We start from the raw sequence: 22,872 nt of genomic DNA, 5'->3' as shown, positions 1-22,872 counted from the left end.
ATTTCCTTCGACAGCAGCGAGGCTGTGTGCTTGCTGCAGATGAGACCCTGCCTGCTGAGAAGACGGAGTCTGAGTGCATTTTCTCAAATTGTGATGGAAACATAGTGCTAGTCAGCTTGTACTGCTGTATTCTTGGACTGTGCTTGTCCTTCGGAAAAGAGGAGACTTTAAACAGCCCAGCATCTTTCATTGCTACAGTATTCATGCAGAAATGAAGGAGTCCAATTGTTGAGGTTTTGTGATCACAGAAACCTTATCTATATATTTTATAACTGCATAGGAAAAAATAAGTACGAATACAGATTGGGTCAATTTGTATCTACACCTCTGTCTATAAAACCTATAGATACAAGGATACATACAAATAGCATATACATACAAGCGTAAAACTTTGGTGTTTGCACAGTCTGGAACTGATCATGCCTGGATATTAACAAAGCTGTCCTCCCCAGCTACCTGCCAAACACTGCCATTTCTTATCATATCACATCAGCAATCAAACAACAAGTTCATTATGGATGAAACCACAGTCTCAGAGAAATGCTTACAGATGTGCTTATCTTTCCATGAGTGAAGTTCCACCCCTATTTAGTAACATGCTTGATTTCAGTACTACCCACCTGCTGACCCAGGACTCCCATTGCTGGATGTGCTGGTCCTTCCCTGAAGCAGCCTGGGCACATCAACATTACTCACAGGTTTTTTTTTTTTTTATGGTGAAAGACAAACTAGTTATCCTGTGTTGGATTTTATGCCGAGGTAGATAGAAGCAGCAAGGACTGAATGAAGGGCCCCAAAGGGGCTCTCTCCATCCTGCTGCAGGAGCCCACACCACCCAGCATGGCCCACAGCACTGACCCTTCAGGCCATGCTCCCTCTGTAACCAGGGCATACATCGGCCAGAGCTACAGGAGGGCCCCTGCAGTCCCGAGGGTCCGCACTAGCGTTACACACCCCAGCTTCAGAGCCTGCCCTTGGTGCCTTCCTGCGGGGCTGCTGCTTCCTGCCCAGAAATGCAACACGTGGGGAGCATCCTCATCTGCTTCCACCCCTCCTCTGCTGGGTCACAATGTCAGTGTGAAAAACCTCTCCAGCTCTGGAGTGAAATTAGACCCACACTCCTGATGAAGGTGACCAGATGTCACGGTTTCACCCGCAGCACCGGTCCTGGGAGAGTCGAATCTTCAGGCCACCGAATCACCAGTCCCCCCTGTGCAGATGGCCAACTTGGAGATCCCGCCCCAGCGCCGTCGCGTAGGAGATGCTGATCAGCCAAACCTGCTGCTGTCAGCAAAAGACAAAACGTCTCGCAAGCCATGCGGCTGGCGATAAAAGGGAGCGGGTGCGGGAGCAGCCCCGCGGAGGCCCCTCAGGAACAATAGCAATCCTTTTGGGAGCCAGCGACGGAAGGCTGGACAAAGGCACACGCTGCCCCCAAACTCCAGCTGCTGCCTCAGCACAAAACAGTGGGGTGCAAATTTGGTTTCTTTCATCAAAATCCTCTTAGGCGGTGCGAATGAGGAGAGCAGGCGCACACCCTCGCATGTCACGCTCACTCCCTCTGCCACCAGTGCGCACAGCCTCGAGGGCCAGGAGGCAATTTATTGAAGGCTTTTTTGACTTTATGGGAATGAGGCACTTTCCATGGTGGTAACGGAGCAGGGAGACAGGCACCGGAAGGGCATGGACATAAGAAGCTGTGCCTGCCCTGCGCTGTTTTGCCTGAAAGAGACTAAATTTTCATGTTCTGAAAAGCCAGATGAGCAGAACAAATCATTAGTCACCCAGGTATTTACAGTGTTTTTCCTATTTCCTTTCTCCCATGGCCTCTGTGGTCAGCAGTATAAAATTCCTGGGCACTCCCACCTAAACACAAGTTTCCTGTTTATGCTCTCAGTGGCTTTTATGTTTAGCTGTTAAAACCCGTTGTCTAAAGTACCATAAAACAATATGAACAGAGTCTGCAGGTGAGCAAGGAGGGAAAAAAAAGGCAAAGCCATGACCAGCCTGTGTTCCCCAGTCTGGAACAGGGAAGCAGAGCTAGGGGAACAAAGGAACAAAGATTGCCACAGCCAGCCTGCTGCCCAGTGCTGGACGCGCCAGCACTGTCGCCTTCTGCCACGGCAACTTTGGCTGAAGAGCTGGGGTGGATGAGCTCCCTCCTCTCCAATCATATGGAAGCACCTGATATTAACAGTTAAATGTGTCCGTGGGTAGCGTAAGCTAATTGAGGTTTGTGGTATTAAATAATGTAGAGTTATGACACTTCTTGTAAGGATTTTCATTACAGTAACTACTCATGCTGCTCCTGTCTGGCCTGTCAGAATTTACACCGTGTAAGTTCCTCTTTTAATGTCAGTAACATCTGCTTTATCCTGAAACATAGGAAAAAAGTTGTTGGTAAGAGCAACGCTGAGATTCTCTGGAGCTTCAGGAAGGGAGAAGCTCCAGGTAATCATCAGACTAACTCCTAGAGCCACTGCAAATTCCTGCATTCGTACCCCTTGGTCAGACTGCACAGAATTTTTCAAGTCATCAAGAACATCCAATTTAAGGTATTTTGTTGTGGTCGTATGAGGTAAAAATTGCTGAAGACATACAACTTAGTAGCAGTTACAGTACAGATTTAGATAGCTCTTCCCAGAGCCTTCAGGTAACTTCATATCTATAACTATATGTTACTCAGTATCTATATACCTATATCTATATAACAAAGTGATAGCATACACTGATCAATTAATTTTTATGAACTGTTTGCTATACCATTCTCATTGGCTTTTATTGAAATAAAAAATGAATAATCATAAAATTACAAAATTAACCTTAACCTACTAGAAAATTCATCCATAAAACTAATACGATTTTGTGACAAAATTCTGTTCACAACAATGTGATGTAAGGGCCTTTGTCAATATTATCTTTGAATTTTTTGGTTGATTTGGTTTAGCCAGATACTTCCAGCTATTTAAACGTAGTTTTGTGTATTTAATTATATCATACACGATGTCATTTTTTACTACAGACACCCTTGACATTTATTTCAGTCAGTAATTAGTAAAGAATAATTAAGCTTTTACTACTGTTAACTGCTTTTCATGATCCTTGTATCCTGTAGATCAAGATGCAGCAACAGCAGTAAAGTTAATGTTTCAGATATTAAGATTTATTTGCTTACAGTTGATACACAAGTATTATTAGAGTGTTTGCATACAAAGGAAGGACAGACAAACCAACATGTTAAAAGAACCTGTGTAGTCGCCTACAGAGATCAATATGAGTGAAGAACAAATCCACTGTGTTGAAAATCACAACATACACAGAGCAACTATTTTATGTGTATATGTATTATATATAAATAGTATGTATTACATATATATTGGCATATACATTTTCAGGCAGAGTAAAAGGGTTCTAAAATGTGCAAAAGGGCTTTACATGCACTATATGTAGCATCTATTAGACAGCTCTGTACTGATAACTCTTTCATGAGTGCTATGTCACTTCACAAACACTTTTTTAAACAGTTGTTGAACATAGATGGTCTTATGCCCAAATATCATTAGATTTTCTGTCCATAGTGAAGCACTTGCCACTGTTCTTTTGTTCATGCTGAAAGTTTGATTTTTTATTATTGTAAGCCTAAAATTTAGGCCACTCAACAGCCACCCCATGGGAATGACATTCTACCTAAAGCATGGCATGGACTGAATATGCATTTGTATATGGAGTGCACCAAGTGGGCTCCCAGAGCATGTTTTCAAGTGTGTGTTTCATCTGAAAAGCATTGGCTTCATCTCTTCCAGATTCATTCCTTAAGTCAAAAGGGAGCACTGGAAGCGGGGACAACTGGGAGGCTGGCTTTGGAAGCTGTCTTCTAGTCCAAAGAAGATGCTGATATAGATGCACCAGTGTTCAAGTTTGGACCTTACTGTCACAGCTCCTTTGGTCCCTCCGTTTAAGTGCACAGACTTCACAGCAGCACGTTTCCAAACCTCATCTCTTCTTAGCCCTGATGAAATGAACTCCTTCCATGTCTTCCCCACAGCAGTTTACATACATTCCTCCTGTTTCCCAGCCGACATGACTCTCTTTCACTGCTGAGGGGAGAAAAAAGTCTGTTTGAAAGAACCTCTCTTTGGCCTGGCTGTCTATGGAAAATGAACACAGCCTGCAGACCAAGCTGATTTGTTGATCTGGTGAAGCATTTCAATAAGAGAAAGTTAAAAAAATAAATAGAGAAGAGATGGGAAATCTTTGAAAAAGTCAACAAAAAGGAAATACTTTAATGTAGTCTTGATTCAGTAAATCACTTTGGTTTCATGCTCAATATCCATGAGAAGCTGTCAGCACCTGGACTCTGTGTAGGCAGAAGGTAGACAGGGAAATGACTCACTGGTGCAAGAATACAGAGGGGGGAAGCCACAGAGCATCGGCTGTGGGAACCTGTGAAGAGAAAAGAAAATGTCTCAGTTCACAGAAGGTTACAAAGCTTTGTGCTTGTCATAATGCACACAGCCAACCATCTAGCACTGTTCTAAGAGCAGCTAAGAAAGTATGAAGGGGAAAAAACAACTTTAAGAAAAGCAATCTGAAACCTGTATTTAATTCTACAAACAATAAAGCTTTTGCCTGTGCCAAGGCAAAAGCAGACCTGGCAGAATGTGATCTTTGCATTGGTGCTAGTTCCCAAATGAAAGCAATCAGGAGTTTCCAGCAGAGTGCGTTTTGTTTGTTCTTCAAGTTACAGGGCAGCTGTGCAGCAGGTGAAGACCCTTGTAGCCATCTTCTGCCTGTACCAGTGATGATATATGTGAGCACGTCCTTCACTTCTCAGTCCTTTAGGAAGTCCAACCTTCCCTTTCTCCTGTCCCAGAAGTTCTAATGCCAATAAAAACACAAACCAGGCTCAACAAATTTGTTGTTCCTTTGTCAGGTCACTCAACAGCTGCGTTCCTGGAAGCCAGAGAGCTCTTACTGACCCCGAGAGAGACAGGCAGTCTATAGGCCGGAAGCATAGAGAGGTGAGTTGGGGCAGAGGAAGAAAGACTGCACAAGTTTGCTTCTTGGGTGCTCTCACAAGTGGCAGTGGTGGGGACCCTCTTCCCTATGGTGGGGCTGTTGCCTTTGGTGGCTCTTGCAGAGAGAGAAGAAATAATTCTTGCTCTGTAGCAGAATTATTTCAGGTGACTTGAGGTTGCCCTGGCAGAGTCCTACCAGGGTGATGGTGTCCCTACTGCGGCCACACTTCCCACCTCTGCCACCCACATTTCTAGGAGCACCTGATGCCAGTCACTGTGCTGTGACAGCTGTGCTGCTTCCATGCAGCAGGCAGGGTAGAGGGAGAGCAGCATCTCTCTAGCCCATGTTTCCTGTTGGGCTACAGGTCACCCCAAACAAGAGGTTTGTGTGGGGAGGCAGGAAGGACATGAGGAGCAATTCTTAAGAAGCAGCCCAGCTAAGCTGCAGTTGAGACAGACCCTGGACTCACAGAGGGGAAGCCGTTTCCCCCATGCCTGGGCACCTTAATAAAGAGAGCATTCATCTGCTTCCTCCCTGTGCTGCATGATAATCCACAGCAACTCAAGAGATTTCCTCTCTCTTCTTTTGCTCACCACAGAGTTGTTCCTCATAGCACCACAGCTGGAAATTGAACTTTAAAAGAAAAACTTTGTTTTCTGTTCCACTGACATGCAAAAATGGCATACCAACATGGGTTTGGACACAAATCTTCCCTCATCTTCTCCGGGAGATGCTTGGGCTGGGGCCATTTTTAACTGTAAGAAGTAAAATGAGTAGATATGTGTTCTCTACATCATATAGTCATATTACTCTTTCCCCTGAATTTCACACATCTCTTATTAAAGAGGAAAACAGAAGTTCCACTATTTGCTGTGATTATGGCTCTTATTTTTGCATTTTGACTTCACTGATATCATGGGTGGTCCAGCTCATAAATGAACTTAACTTATTCTGTCCCTGAGCTACAGCTGAGCGGATCTTCTGTAACGAGACATGAAGCCAGGTGGATGCAGATATGGATCCCAGGCCAAGTCTGATGTGTGTTTGCAGAGACGCACGAGCCTTTCAGCAGACATGGACTGATTTCTGCTCCCAGGTGGGAGTCAGACAAAACTCTGGCTTTGCCTGTTTTTCCAAAAAAATCCCCAAACAGAGCACAGCTCTGCAGTTTGAGGGAAGTTTGGCTCCATCCTCATGAATTTAATAGGGAACAAATCCATGCAAACCAAAACTGCGCAAAATAGCTTCAAGAACCCCTGAAGCTAGCACTGCTGAGATTAATTTACTGTCCCAGCTTACTTCCCTAGTATAAGTACACAGTGATTTCTGCCGCCCAGCTTCCATGAAGTCAATAGGAGTTTTGTAACATGTTCCATTGCTGCAGTCACTTTTCATTATCCATGGGTGGCTTCTTCATTGGCAGATAAGCTGCATCCCAGACCTGAGCCAGCTCTGTGCAGCTCAGTCAAACTAGGACTCTTAGGTCAGTCCCAGCCCTTCAGAGTTCTGGGTGACCATGGTGCAGACATGGGAGCTGGCTGCTTTGACCCACTGTGAAGTCAGGAGAAACTTCCAGATGACTGGGAAGGGGAAAGAGAGGGTGACAGAAAGCAGTAACAGGGCTGGGAACAGCCTTTGAAAAACACTTATTTTTTAACTGGAAGAAAAAGATCTCTTCGGTACAAATCCTTCCTGGTGCTTATGAGCCCCACGGCACAGGGGAAGTATTGCAGAGCTGTATCTATCTCCCTGTGGGCACCCGCCAGGCTCATCCTGCCTAGGGAGGATGCTGCCTGTTCTCATGCCCTAGGCAGACATTTCACCCCTCTTCTACCCATTGCTGGGTGTTGGTGGGGTGCAGCCACAGACTCCTCTCCTGCCTGGTTCTTGCCTGCAGCTCACCCTTCCAAGCACCATTCAGATGCTGATACTGCCAGTACAGCTTCCTGTAAAGACTCAGCCAACTTCCCTACTTCTACTGGAGCTCACCACCCAGATCTGCGGGCCTGGGATTTTGGCTGTCTTGCACATGTGGCCTAATCTACACAAGTCTGGTAACCTTAGGTCTGAGCTATCACTTGAAGTTCAGGCACTCCCAGAGTAAAAGATTGGTCCAACAGGGATGAACCTTGATCAAATGAGCAATTTCTACTTAGTCACTTTCTGGTGAAGACAGGTGGGAGAAAATGAAGTGCAAAAAGCCATCTGTTGCTCAAGTCCCTAGTGATGTTAAACAGCTCTAATATATACAGTCCTACCTTTATAGTGTATGCCATGTAACCGTACATATGTACACTTATATGCACACAGCCACATGTTGCATGACAAGTTATCTGTGGTATGATGTCTTGGAGTTCTATCAAGTCAAGGAAAGATGCAACTACGTAGATTTTGAGAGAAACTGGGAGAAGAGGTTTTATTCTTAGCTAATCCAAAAGGAAACAAAGTGTTAACAAAGTGTTAGCAAATACTTTGCGTGTATAGAGTGAAAGTTAAAAAAAAATGGTAAGCACAGAAAAAAGAGGAACTCAACCTGTCCAAAACCATATAAAATAAGTCCATTTAATTAACAGTCTTTTTATTTCCAAGCAATGAAACTGGTCTTCGTGGAGCCCTGTATCTCCAAACCTCAAGTCCCCTTGTTTTCAGATAGTTGGTATAGTAAGGGGGCTGCCTGTAGCAGCACAGCATGGGCATATCTTTCATGACTGTCACAAGCAGCCTTTCCCCAGTCCCTCTGCAATAACAGTATAATAGTTTCTTCCCTCTGGACTTTCATATGACACAAGATTTCCCAAAGGTGCATAACTGCTTTAAAAGATATACCTCCTGCCCTGCTATACAGTTCTCATATGAGACAAACACACGAAGTTGCCTGGGCCAGGGCACCTTCTCTTGTGCTATATTTCACTGAACATACAGAAGCCTTGAATTGTTCCCCACTGAATTCAGAGCTGAAATGCCAGGTCTGAACAGAGGTCCATTTTAGGGCCTGATCTGGCACTTCCTGTCTCTCAGTGATGGACAGCTGCTGACACTGCCTCCTTCTCAAACGCAACCATGTGGTAAAAGAGAAAGTCAGAGCAGAACTAACCAGAGCAGGTTAGATCAAAATATTAAAACAAAGTGCCCTTAGCAGTGAACCTTTGGCTCCTCCAGGTGCCTCTGAAAGCAGCTGTCTCCTCCCAGCACTATGAGGTTTCATACCTTCAGGGCTGTCACTTTAGCACTGTGTGGGGGCCAGAGGAAGGGTTGGGACATTCCGTACAGTCAGGCACCCATTGGCACGAGGGCTTTCTCTGGTCAGTGCTCCAGACAAAGTTGCAAGAAACTTCAGTAGAAATTCTGAAATTACCCATGAGGGGCATGCTCCTGGTCAAAAACACGCAGGAGAAGACAGAAGGCAGCTTAAGGCTCTGTAGCAATTTCACCAGCAGGTCATGGGAGGGTGTTCTGCAAAGTGCTATTGAGCTAATGTTGCTCTTCTGCTTTCTGTGCGGGCATGTGGGGACATCAGATCCCAAGAACAAGGGTGAGACAAAAGTGTCCCCAAATCACAACAGCAAACATCATCCTAACAAAACCACTCCAAATTGAACGGTCACACAACAGAAAGCTGTAAATCTTGAGTAGCCTCACATGGCTGAGAGTGCATGACTGATGTCAGATCTTTTGAACAGAAAGACTCAAACTGCTTCAAGCTGAAAACTGCATTAAGGATCAGGGAACTGACAGTATCATTGTTGTTTCCTCCTAAGCAGTTCTCTCCTTGATATATGGCTCCCAAAGTATCAAGCATAAGAGGTTGTGAAAGTAACAATCAAATCAAGGTGTGTGGGATGAGAGGGAAAAGATCCTCAGATGCAGATACTGCTGGAGATTTGGCAGTGCCTCTTATCAAGCACAGTGAAAATTTCATACATCAGCAGTTTGGTCTAAAACCCACCGTTTTGCATGTGGGTTTTACAAACCCAAGCTTGGACAACAGATGTCACAAAACATCCCCAGACAGGTCTAAGAGACAATTCACAGGCAGCTCCAGCCTTCCTAGACATTTTATGGATTTAATCCATAATCCAAGAGTTTGATCTCAGGCATGTAAATGTTTAAACTAAATGCTTGATTTGGACCTGGCTCCCCATCCTGTCTTATTTCTACTTGGGTTTGTTGGGAATACAAACCTTCAGACTGTGGATGTGTCATCTATTTGTTTTCTGCTGACTCTGGCATGTGAACATATCCTGCTTGTAAAGACAAGGCTGGCCCCCGCTGTGGCCAGCTGGATGTGTCTCACAAGGGACTACCTCCTGTTGGAGTAAATTTTCTTTCTTGAAGAGAAGCCAGGAGACTTCTATAATAAATAGCCAAAAATACTGGAATGCCTGAAATGTCAAAGAAAACAGGCTGTCAGAGCACTACTCGTTGGGTCTGGCAAGTGGTGACCTGCTGAAATAGCCCTCCCTAATTCTGGAGGACCTAGAACTTTGTGCTGTAGGTTCATAGTAACTATTAGTGATGAATTTCACAAAACCCACAAGCAGTCCTACACAAATCCTATGTGCCCATAGGCAGCAATGACCATACTGAATATATTAATGTCATTTCTAAGTGCAGTGTTACTGTTTTTCTCTTAATGAAACCCACTGTCGTCCATTCCACAGTCAGGTGTTTAAAACCTCTGCCCAGTCTATGGGATGTGTCTATATATATCAGGACAAAACCAGCCCTGCTCTGAATGAGGTTTTAGGGAGGCAGTAGTGTAGCCATTTTACATAAGGAGGGATAGGCCACTTCAGCCAAGGATGTGGGGAAAAGTGGGAAAAGGCTGAAGCTCCAGCACAGTTAGGCACTGCTTATCCTCAAAAGACTCATATTCACAGAGGGAACCTGCATGGTCATCTCAGGGGGTGCCTATGTGCAGTAACCCAGGTGGCAAGTAGTGCTCCAAACCCCATGGAGGTACATTGGGCAGGAGCATCTACCCAGCTGTGCATCCCTAACCATGTCGCAGCTCTAGTTAGGCCTGTCCTATATGAATTTATGGAGCAATGAAAACAGGAAAAGCTGTTCTCTCTTATCCCTGCCTGATTTCCAGAAGTCTGGAAAGGGAGCTAGTGTAGCTACTATAGCATAGATCTACACCACAGTTCACTGTGCCTTAACCTCACTGAGTTGAAAGCAGTATAGCCACACATCAAGTCAACAGAACAGCCAATATTTACAATCATCTCCTCTTCTAATTTGTTTGTGCTGAATACAAAATGCATTTGCCCCATGAAGGAGCCAAAGAGGCCTGGAGAAGAGGCAGATACTTAAGCCCATGTGTAGTTCAACCGCACTGTCACTCTGTTGCATGGTGACTACATTACCAGTTAGAGGAGCTCAAGTAAGGTCTGAGAAAGCACAAAGGATCCAGATGAAATTTTACTTAGCACATATTTGAATAATTATTCCTACACAACATGATTCGCTTTTCATTCTTTGTAAATTCCTTCATGATGGACTCCTAGGAGTTCACTATCTGTTCCAAAAGCTGTTGTATCCTCTTTTTAATGAGTATCAGATGCATCCTTTTAATTTGGACCAGCTTATTCAATTTTGGGCTGCTGCAAACCAACTCTCAGAAATATGTCCTACATTCATTTTGGAAGAAAATGACACTGAGATTAAAAACACAAAAAGAACTGGGCCTGGTGGTCCAGTGCTGTGTTTGGAATAAGTTGCTATTCAACCTCAAATCAGCTAAACAGAACCCTAAATGTTTTTGTTTGGTGTTAAGTGAGAAGGTACCTGCCAGAGATGCATATGTTTCAGTGCGTGCCCATACAATGAATTAGTCCCATCGATTTTGTTAGATCGCACCTCCTCTTTGTCCTCTCGTTTCCACTCCCTGGAGTGGAGGGGGTCAGTCCCTCAGACTGGGATCCTAGAAGTCCAGACACATCTGAAAACAAACAAGCCTTTTTTATCTGCCATTTTTCCTCTGAATTTCCCTTCTGCATTGAAGACCCGCTGTGAATACAGACATATGTTTTTAAAGAGACACAGTTTTGTCTTGCTGATCGCAATGTAATTAGAATGCTATTTGGCACATACAGGAGCTTCTGTACTAATTTGGCACTATCCCATGCTGCTACTGGCAGCATTGGTTTTGCTCCCCACTGGCAATTCTCCTAGAAGTCTTACAGCTCCTGGAAACATCAGCCATGCCTATTCAGGGAATAAGTCTGGCAGGATGCTGACACCTTGTGCAGTTCATCCAGCAGCAGCATGGCTCTGTGATGTTGGCTCATTATCAGACTCCACCAATGTACCTTCTGGTGGGGTATGGAATTATAGAGACAGGTGCATGGTTTGCATTATGAAAGCCAGCATGACATTTCCTATTGACTCAGCTTCAGTTACAGGGTTTTATGTGAGTTATGCTTCAAAATGTGGTCCTATGTCAATTCCTCATTAGCTTTTTGCTGAAGAACTTAAAGGAGGGAGCAAGCATTTTCCCCTTGGTGCCCGCTTGCTTTAATAAGAAAGGACACATTCAGCTCCTGAGTTGCAATGTTTCCGATTTCAGAGGTCTCAGATATCCCGGTTGATGATCCATATGGACATGGGTTGCCCTAACATAACACACTGTCTCCAGCATTCTCCTGTCACACCAGTAATGGTAAAACATGCATTTCTGGTTCCTATGTGGTAATTCTGGAATTTTTACTAAAGAAATCTTTACTAAAGAATGTTCTTACCATCATAACTTGGCCAATGCTTTATTCCCATTATTTGGATATTCTGGCTGTCCCACTAAGTCAGAAATTCCATGCCCTCCAAATGAACACACATTCAAAACATGAAATAAACTAACACGATGAAGCCTTTGAAAGCTCTTCTGCAGGACTGAGATCTCCTTCTTGGGGCTATTGATCTTCATTCCCAGCAATCCTTTGAAATCCAACCTCCCTTGTTGTTTGCTGGGCTATTTGAGCTTCTTCCGGAGCCTTTTCATTGCCTTCTTCAGAGAATTTTAGAACAGGGAGGTGTAGAGCTACTTTTTCTTCCCTAGCACTTCCTTCTGTTTTCTCAGGTCTCTCCTTGGTGTGAGCAGCTATTCGTACCTCCTCATGCTCTTGAAACACTCCTTGCAACTCCCGCCAGCTTCAGGTGCTGTTCACGGTATTGCTGACAGCAACCACTATCATGACCTATCAAAACCAAACTCATGCAGATTAAGATGGATTTTGTTTTGCTTTTTGCTTTTTTGAAGCTTCAGGAGTCAGATTTTCAAGTTTGTTTCTACAGGTATGAAAGCAAACAATCCACTTCCTTCTTTTAATGGAAACTTTGATTTTTAGACAGTATTACTGCCACTAGGAAAGGCCACAACAAATAACACTGGGATGAAGCTCGTAATAAATGAAGAGGATTGCACAGAACAGTATACCTCCTAGCTCCCCCAACTTGAACTAAACTTCACCCACGACACCAGGCCTGGCCTGTGCTGCCTGCAAGGAAAAGCATTTTTACTCTTAGAGTCATTTACAGGCACTGAAACCAGTGCAGCTGCAAACATTACATGTTTAAAAGCTTTTCTAATCCTGCAGAATCCAGTCAATTTTTTTATCAGTGAATTCTGCAGGTTTGCCGTATCCTACTTACTCATGGTTCTCTTTATCTGCTTTAAACGTGTTGCCTTGTAAATGCAACAGTCCCCTTTTCCTTTCTTTCTGGGACAGCCAGAACAAGAGCGTCTGACTGGCAAAGATGTTGATCCTCTGTGCTCATGAAAATGTGGGAGGAATCACGTCCTTCCTTCGGATTTGACTGCGTTCTCCAGAACCTAAGCTTTCATTTAAAAAGCTAATGAAGTGTTTAGCCCTTCTGGTTGCAAAGATAACCATGCTTCAGTTTGCGTTTTGCGGAGGTTATCTTGTGGTGTCAAAGCTGAAGAAACTGCAGCTAAACCACAGAGTTACGAGCTTCCTCTATTTATCTTGCAAAGGAGCTTACTGTAAAATGATGTATCAGGGACATTGGTGTGCCACAGATCTGGAGACAGAGGAAAACTTTACCCAAGAGAGGCCATCTGAGAGGTTGATCGAACCTGGAAGAGGGTTCCCATGTGGTTCCACTATCTCCTGCCTCCTCTCCACTCCTCATGGCTCACTGCCATTGCTCTACTCCAGCTTCATTCCTCAGCCCTTCCTTGCATGATTCCTTCATGAGTTCTGACTGACACCATTGCACTTTTCCAGATGGGTTTATGAACTCAGACCATAAGTATGACAATAATTAATAAATATGAGAGGCAAGATAGGGCATGATCCTGGTTGGAAATGGCAGAAGGAGAAACTTTGGTGGAAGCAACTGGAAATATCCTGAAAAGGAGCAGCAGGACCAATGCTAATAAGGAGTTTTAGTGCTCAGATGCCATTTATGCAAACCCAAATCTTTCCAGGCTCCCAACTTTCAGTGCATTGCCAGAAGGACTGACCAGCTCCTGCTGCAAGTGACCAATTTCATCTTCCTCAGCCTGTCTACTCACTTGAGAAACATTAATTATTCAAATATTCTTTTATCAAGTTCACGTTGTACATGCAGGATCTAAAGTAGCATACAGTACTGAGGCTGATGAGCCACCCCCCTGTGTGCACGTGTGGCTACACGTGCAGCCACATCTGTGCACTAGGGTAGATGCATTCTTACTCGTTTCTTAATGCATTCCCCCACTTCAGCATCTCAGACACATTTTTTTGCTTCTGCTGCTTAGTATCATCACTGAGCTGTACACAATAATGCTCAGTTCTTTTCCCCAGAGATAACAGTTAATTCAGAAGCCATCAGTGTGTCAGAGTAGTTTAAATTATTTCTTTCAAATGCATTACCTTTTAGTTCAAGTTCATCTGCCATCATGTTAGGACAACTACTGGTGGTATTAGAGTCATCTGGGCTTTCAAACAATCCTTTGTAGCTTTTCCTTTCTGATCAAGCTTTTATCAGCAGCATATTCTGACATTTCATTGTTCACCTAATTCTTAGTGCTATTAGGAAATGCAGTACTTAGCAAATCCACTGAAACTACAATTACGGTCTTAAGACATAGGAAACAATTCTGAAAATCTCCAAAAAATCTTAGTAGGTACATTCCTCATCTGAAAGTCTGTATTTGTCTCCTATCTGTTGTAAATAGGTCCTCTCAGGAAGTGAAGGAAATCATCATAAGTACAACATAATCACCTGCACATGGATAGATAAAAAACAGTCCTTATAGACATCCTCGGGGCACTTCACTCTTAATATTTTCCAACCTCAGGCTTCAGACATTTATTTCACTGCCAGCTTGTCTCTTCAGCACTCGTTAATTCAGGACAAGAATGTACCTCACTTTTTTGTTACTGGACTTCTTTCATAGTCTCATGGGCAGAACCTTATTGAAAGCTTTTCAAGACTCTAAATAAATTATACCCATCGTCTTGCCTTAACGTACAATTTTTCTAACTCAGAGAGTCCTAGGAGTTTAGGAAAAGCATAATTTACTCCTATGTATCTCACACCAATGGGTCCTTATCAAATTATGAGATTCTTGTTCTTCTAATGATTTTCTCAATTTTCTACTCACAGAAGTATTTGATTCAAAAGTTATCCTTAGGTCCTGCTTTAAATGTGGGCTCTACATTGAGCTCTTCTACTTGTATTTGTGCCTCAGATTCTGCTTTGCGTGAGGGAAAATCCTCCAAACCTTTTAATTATGAACTACCTTTAGATATTGCAGTAACCTCATCAACTCTTGGAATTGACTGCAGCAGAGAAAACAGCATAGCTTGAAATGAGAGCTTTCAGCAATGTTTCCTGAAAGATCATTTGCGGATAACTATCTCACTACAAATGTCCTCCGCAGTTTTAACAAATCTTGTTATAATAATTCACTGGGTGTTATGCACAAGCTGCTGTGGCACAGCCGTTTTTGTGAATGGCTTCATTGGGAATATTATTGTGAACTGAGGAAAACAAAAGCTCTGCGGGAACTTTAACTCCACCAGCCAGACTACTGTACTTAGCTATGAAGACTATTATTAACCCAGTTACAGAAACAGTTACTTGAATAATGAATGAGTTATTACTGCATGCTGTAGGCTGTGAGATTTACAAAGAAAATCTGAAAGTGTTCACTCAGAGCAGTGGAGGAAAAATAAGGAAAAAGAAAGTCTGGTATTTTCTTTTGGCAAACATTTGATTTGTCTTTTAGGTTAGTTTGGGAAGGTATTGATCAACATCTGAGGGTAATGATCTTCTTCCCAAACACTGTGGTGAAAAACCATCTACAGGAGAAACTCCACTGTTGAGAAGCTGGCATATAAACTAGCCCTCAGACACAAACCTCCTGATTTTTAGTTCCCTGTAGAAGTGGACCCTTTCCTGCCTCCCTCACTTCTGTTCCACACAACACAAAGCAATTTTTTATGAAACCTGCTGGGGTGCCACAGCCAAGCAGTGCCAAGGCAATTGCTGGGCAGTCCTGACCCCCACCTGGGCTTTGAGTTCTCTAGAACTGCCTAGAAGGGTGCCCAATAGCACCATAGTGCTCTTGCTGGCTCTGGGCAGAGAAGGGTACAGAGGACCCAGATCTATCCTGACCCTGAGCCTCAGCTACCACCTCCAGGCACATCCAGTCATTTCTGGCTGCACATTCCTCAGAGTGATAGCCCTGGCCATCCTGTTTCTCTTTCTTTAGCTGCCCAAAGGCTGTATTACTTACTCCCATGAACTGCTCCATGTACAGTTTACAAATGCAGAACAATGTAGTTTGCACTGTTTCCCACCATGCATAAATAAGCTCTTGCTGGAAGGTGATGGACACTGGTGTGTTCTCCCACCAGGAGACGTGTTTTGCGCAGAGTAAAAAGTAGTGACCCGGAGGAGAGAAAGCGCCCTGCCCCACCATTGCCTGGAAGCAGAGGGGTCAAGGAGAGGGGGAAGACCCGCATCAGCTCAGCTCATGGCCTGATCTACAGGGGGAAAGTGAAGGAGAACTTCTACCTTATGGCCTGTAATCTTCTCCAAGGCTCCTCTGCTGTGAAACAGTTCTGCTTTGTGCAAAAGTTTTAAATCATCACAGACGCAACGTGAAGATGACTAACTAGCCCTCTGGTCACACACCTTCCTGAGGCCTCAGTCCCACTGATCTTTCAATGCAAGAAATTGAGTCCCCTTGCGTACTTTATGCCCACCTATTTGAGCATTTCTGAGAGGTCTGATCCTTTCAGAAGGAGGAAGGATTTAGAGCTGCGTCTCCCATGTCCCAGACAAAGGCAAAGAAGAGGTAGAAGATGCAGGATGAAATGACAATTTCCCTTCTGGCTCATTCCTTCTTTCCTTCTCCCTTTCTTCTTGCTAAAAAAAAAAAAAAAGGGAAGAATGAAAGTGATACCATCTGAGTGCCTCAATCTGAACTCATAGATAGTTTCAGGACATTCAAAATCACATTTCCATGCAAAGTTACTCTTCCTACAAAGATTTCTTCAGTTTCTCCCTAATGCCAGGTTTTATTTTCTGGCTGGTTGTGGTGCATTCAGAGCCTAGCAATGAGTCCATTGTTAACACTGCTCAGCCTTGGCTTTATCTGGAACAACTTTCCTCCTCTATAGGGCTGCCTATGATTTTTCTTGAGATATTTCAAGCTCCTTGCAATCTTATTTGCACCCTGCCTGCCTTTTACTTTTTGCCATTTCTCCAATCATGTCATTAAGGCACATTTTAATTGTCCCTTTTTCTAGAGCAGTATTTTGATTTAATTCAACAGTTAATTTTTTTCCCAGGTGAAAATGAAGCATTTACTCCCATTTGTTATTTTTGATTAAGCTGAATTCTCACACACCAGTTTTGCACTTATAAAGCTGTCACCTAAGAAAAAACTTTTCTTAAGTTAAAATTACATTATACTGTAATTTATCACTTTCCTACCCACATGGTAACAAGCCATCCTCTTCGCTTCTCAATAAATTCACTGAATCCCTTGAAGGTAGCCTGTTGCCAGCACACTGAAAAAAACCTTCTTTCATCTTTGTTTTTATTATGCTCTTAATTAATTATTATTTCTAGGGCTACGTTTGCTGCAAACACACCCTACAATCATTTGATATATCCTGTATTTTAAATATGTGACTCTTTATTATATTCTTCTTGTGGATACATGAAGGAGGGATTTCCATTTTCTAAAGGACACCTGCATGGCTCCAACAACCTGTTCAGTCTTTCTTCTTAGCCATCTGGCAGAGGGAGCTGCGGGAACCCAGCCCTGGACAGTGTTTATGCTCTGCCAAATACAGTGCCTGCTCTTCTCACAGTGGGAATCACCCGCCATGTCCCAGAGCTTCATATTTATACTCTCAAAGCTCATTCATGTGATGAGGCTGAGATAAACATTCACCAAACAGGATGTGCTAGAGAGTAACTCCAGATCAGATGAAATGTGCCATAGAGAGCAGACGAGCTGCACTGCACATCACAGGGAAGACCTCGATGCTTTGAAACTTGTGGCTTTAATACACATTTGTATTGACTTTGCTTAACAGGGTCGTTTTCATCCATCTTGACTCATCTTGACACACAGAGAATTCAGTTTTTACAGTGACATGAAAGTCATTTGAACTAAGACTAGATTAATTTCTGTATTGCAGTCATTCCAAGAAACAGCATAGCTAATATTATGCCTGAGGGTAAAACATATTTGGACTGCTTTCATATTTTAATGAAAAGTATATTCCACTGAGTAGTAACACTAAACAACATTACCTAGAGATATGTTAATAATAGTTTTGCAGCTTACTGGAAGATTAAGGTTTGACAATTCCCGCAGAAGCACAGCATTCTATGTAAATTCCTCTTAAACCATGATAACACTACTACAGAACTGATAATTTATTTATTTTAGAAATGTCAGCAGGGTATGACCACTGAGATGAAACATCTCATTTTCAAGAACATCTTCAGGGGTGATGGCAAATTACAGGCACTCACAGTGATGCACTTGGCATTAAAGAATGCACAGTATGATCAAATATGACAAGTAGAGGACTTGGGGTTTTTTTACAAACAGAACAATAAATTTGCTTAACAGGTAGATAAATTGTGATAGAATGTAGTATCCTGTACTATGATGTTCCAGTTCAATGGTTCTGAATAACTAAAGAATTTTATTTGTTTCTTATATCAGAGAATTTGAACTCTGTCATCTTCACCGCTTTTGGTCTCTGTTAGTTATCAAACAGGGCCTGCTATTGAACTAGGCAAAGAAAAAATAACCTAATAAACAGCAAAACAGTTCTATGAAAATGGATTTTTTTTTTTCACTTCTCCCTTCTGGGGAAACTGTTGTGGAATTTCCTGATGTTGCTTTATATAAGACACTGTTGTGGGGTTTATATTTTGTCTTTCATATAAAGTATCTTTTTCATAATTTTATCATTCATTCTTCTTTGAGATTATGTTTTGGTTCATATTAAAAAATCTCAGACTTCCCACTGTGTTACAAGGAAGTTCTGTGATCAAAACATACCACCAACACACAGAAAGTTTCATTTGCTGAAATAAAAACACAGATGCTTTAACAAAAAAATTCCACTTCCCATAAGAGTAGGGAATTACCTTATCAGGAAACATGCCTCCCAAGATCACAGAAGATACAGAAATATTTGAAGGGCTAAGTGTACTCTCCTGGTGAAGATTGGCATGCTGCAGTATTTATTCCTTTTGGCAATGCTGGCTTTTTAGAAAGATGCCTTTTTCCAAAACAAAAATAGATATGAAGAAAGATGTGCTCAGTGCTGCACAGATGTAGATGCCATCACATGTTTTAAAGGCTTCAGGATCAGACCCTCCCTTGGGTCAGCATGGCCCCACTGACTTCAGTGCCAGTTCATACCAGTTGGGACTTAAACTTTCGTGAGTTTAATGAAGTGTCTGTACTGTACAGTGGGTTACAGATTAGAAATACTTTTAGTTTTATTGAGTACATGAGTGTATCCAAAGTGCCTGATGCTATAACACAAGTGTGTTGTGTCCAAAGTGCCTGATGTTACAACACAAGCGTGTTGTCTACGAAACAGATGTTTCTCCTATTTGGCCACTGTGATGACCACTGACAGAAGGCCCACTGCACAGCTCACTGACCTGAGAGTATCTAAGCCTCCTGCTCAGGACCAGTGTTGCCTGTGTCGCTCCCTGCACATTCACTTTTCCCATGCTCACTCAGGTGCAGCTCTTCTGTGGGTGTGCAAGACCTGGGCACACCAGCTGGGGCTGGCAGCACACGGACCAGTGCCTACAGCAGCCCTGTCTATAGCACCAGGATGACAGGCAACGCATACAATACCTAGTAAAGCTGTGCTTACACTGAGTGACACAACCAGGGATTCTGCAGAAGCCTTTGGGTGCTCAAGTGTCACTCCTTCAATGGGAAACTATTTTTCATTTCTAAACCTAACAAAGGCAGCATTGGGAGAATTGCTGTCTGCAGAAAGCCTGTGCTCAGTGCAGCAGCGGGTGCCTGCCATCACTGCAGCAGAGCCTGTCTCTTGCCTCATTTATTTCCCATACACTGCTAGACACCCAGACACACCAAAACCCCAGAATTACAGTCATTCCAGCCCTCAGCTGTGGTATTAATGACTCAAATGCTTGAACAAAAATCCAGGAAAGGACCAGATCCATCACACTGTGGGAATACTTTGTGCTGCTTTACTGGGGGAAACCTTTCTTCAGTTTTCCCAGGACTCCTTTCAGTAGGGAAGTTATTTTGTAGTAAAAGCTGCTTCTTTACTATCTCCACTCCCAGTGCCAAAACAGGGATGATAATCAAGGAAAAAAGGTCTTGAGAATGTATTTGTAATCTCTCCAATGTCCTGCCCCTGCTACAGGCTTTGGGATGTTCAAAGAAGCAGTAACACAGCCCCAGTGTTACTTTTATATAAATCAAGAATGCCACCAGTGCTTTATTTTCCTCCTCATCCTGACCTACACTGGATGCGCCTTGCCCATTGCTGAGCTTTGGCCTGCAGCTTATGGAGTGCTGGTTTAGCATGAACTCCTGCTGTTTTCTCTGTCAGAAAGTTTGAGATGATCATCTGCAATAATCCTTGCAGATGATGTAGGTTAAAAGCCTGGTTCGTGACTATTTTGTCTCATGCCTCGTTCTCACTTCCTGTCATGTCCAAACACAGAGCACCAGTGGCTGAGAAAATGCTCTGCCAGGGCTCCTGCCTTCATTTCAGAGCAAAGCACTGACTGGGATACTGCATGTGCACTCAGGAGCGCAGCAGCATCACAGCGAGGGCTGATTCCTGCAGCAAGCACCTGCAGCAGTTGCCTCGCTCTGCAGCTGTCACCCACAATCCTCCAGCCTGCAGCTTGCAACCCCAACAGAGAAACGTGGATACTCGGCAGAGCTGACACACACCGCTGCCTGCTGCAGCTGCATCCCACCTGCTCCAGCAGTTCGCTGACCTGCGTGTTAAGGCTGAGTCCTGAGCATTCCGGTGAAGAAAATACTTTCAGGACAAGCATGTCAAAAACTGGATCAGAAATTTATGTCCCAAACAGGTTAAAGTGTGAGAAGGCAGGTTTCCATTCCAGGCTAGACTGGAGGGAGAGCCAAAAGAAAGAGAATAAATCTGTACAAAGATTGGAAAGAGAAATGATATACAAAAAGAGAGGAACAGAGCTAATCTTAGTACTGCCAAAGGAAAATGGAAATTGATCTCAGAAAGCTTGAGGCAAAAGAGCAAAAGTTCTTCAGCAGTATAAAATGCAAGGAAAACAGAAGTGAGACACTATGGATACACACCTAGCCTCAGTTTCCCACAAGAGTGATGAACTCAGTCATGTGAGGAAAAGACAGATGATGGGAACAAGAGCTGGAAATCAAGGTGGAAACAAAACTCAAGGAGTTCAGTGCATTTGGTTCAGAGAAATAGGATGATCTCATCCCTGTGTTCTGAAAAATCTGGCACAAAAATGGCAAGACCGGTGCTTCAGGAGGAAAACAAAGTGCTCAGATCAAGTCTAGACTCATTAGTCTGTCTCAGCAGTATTTAGGGTTTAAAATGGATTCTGAAGAAAATCATAATTAAAGACATGAATGTGAAGGGAAAATGTGATAAAACACAACAGGAGTGATTTTAAGGTAGCTTCTGCCAGATTGCTTTTGATAAGACATTAAATTTATCTAATAAAGAACATGTTCCAGTTAAACGCTCTGGACTTTAGTATAGTATTTTGTTATAGGTCATATGGAAATCCTTTCTTTAAACTGGAAAAGCTGGGGTGAATTGGGAAAGTGAAAGGTGAGTAAGAAGCTGGCTTAGAGGTAGGAGTGTAAAAGGAAAAGGAGTCAATGAGTAATCCTGCAAGAAGTATGTGGCTGGAAGGAGGTTACTAGGCGAGACTCCAAAGTCTTAATATTTTGATAATGACCTTGTCAAAACCATTAGAACTGTGCTGATAAATTAGTTGGTGACCTAATGTTAAGGAACATCATGAATACAGAGGAATAGCAGAATACCATGCAAAAAAAAGAAGCAAATGGCCCTCAGGGCTAAAGTAGAGGAAAAGGATGAAATCTTATAATACCAAAAATGAGCTCATGCACTTAGGAACAAAAGGTTGTCATACAGACCCAGTTTTAACTTCAAACTAAGGAATTTGCTCAGTCATGCCAGCCTAACACAAGTTATCTAATACTGATTGGAGTGGAGTCTCCAAAACACCCTTATAATTACAGAGCATAAAGCAGAGAGACATCAAATATCCATTGTTTTCCCAGGCAAAATTCACACTGCATAAGCAAAGGAGAGGTAACATTTAACACTCTGCTCCAGGGAGCAGATGCCCCAACAGCTGTCCTGACAGCATCACCTTCATAAAAACCTTGTGTGAATCACAGCCTCAAACACAGAACCAGTACAGCCACTGGAGCACCCTGTGCTGGCAGATATTCTGCTACTCACTATCCAAACAGGACAGGCTGTCGCCACTCAGCTATTGGGTACCCTGCAGTGCAGGGTCCTGGGAGACTTGAGGGTGTCCAGACTGCAAGGACTGTTTTACCACAAGTTTCTCGACAGTCATGCTCAGGAACACGGGGTTTGGAGCAGATTCAGTAACAACAGATGGTCAACCTCAAGGGACAGGTTTTGGAGCAGAGCACACCCAAATCCCTCAGTAAGAAATAGCAGTAACTATTTTTTCTCCCCCCTAACGTGGACATGGCAACTTTCATAGCTTGGCACTGGTTTTGGGGTCAGTTTTCATGGGCCATGGAGGGCATCAGCACAGATGACTTTTTACTGAGCAGTTTCTCTTGAGGCCCTGCAAAGCCTTGAGGAGAAGCACTAGCCAAAACACAAGCGAAAGCAGACTCTGTATTTGTTCCATTACAATATTGCTTTGCCACAACAGAGGCAAGCAATTGAATCCAAATTTAAGCATACGTGTTTGCAAAATAACAAATGCATTTCCCAGAGCTAGAGGTACTTTGCATAAACTGAATGGAGGCAGTTTGGATTAACTTGGCTATAGATCCAGCCTAGAAACAGAATTTGAATCTTCACACACAGTAGGCTAGAGGAAAAGGAACCTCTTTTCAGCTTCCTGAGTACATACTGAATAGTATTCTCAATAATCTTTACAGAGCATCTGTCATGATTAAACCTGATTCTATAAGCAGTGGATAAAGATCTCTGAAGGACTGGAAAGGTAAATACTCTAAATATCAAGTTCTAGCAAGATGTGCAGAGAGCCACTTCTGTATGTGAATAAACTATTAAGGAATTCGTACAAAGCTGGAAAATAACCTACCCAAAAATC

At 43.1% G+C, this 22,872-nt stretch overlaps 1 long non-coding RNA gene across 1 annotated transcript in view; it reads right to left on the bottom strand.

The window, feature by feature from the left end:
• Positions 1 to 4,259: 4,259 nt before the first annotated feature.
• Positions 4,260 to 22,872, bottom strand: part of LOC133210786 (uncharacterized) — a 40,023-nt gene continuing 21,410 nt past the window's right edge. The window contains exon 2 of the long non-coding RNA XR_009725025.1: positions 4,260 to 4,443. This is a non-coding gene — a long non-coding RNA (uncharacterized LOC133210786). The remainder of the gene's footprint in view (positions 4,444 to 22,872) is intronic.

Source organism: Neopsephotus bourkii, unplaced genomic scaffold (genome assembly GCF_033783945.1).
Source record: "Neopsephotus bourkii isolate Nb327-2 ecotype Australia unplaced genomic scaffold, CSIRO-AGI_Nbou_v1 NB_53, whole genome shotgun sequence".
In the NCBI taxonomy this organism is placed as follows: domain Eukaryota; kingdom Metazoa; phylum Chordata; class Aves; order Psittaciformes; family Psittacidae; genus Neopsephotus; species Neopsephotus bourkii.
Note: the sequence above shows the minus strand (reverse complement) of the source record. Positions and strands in the feature narration are given on the sequence as shown.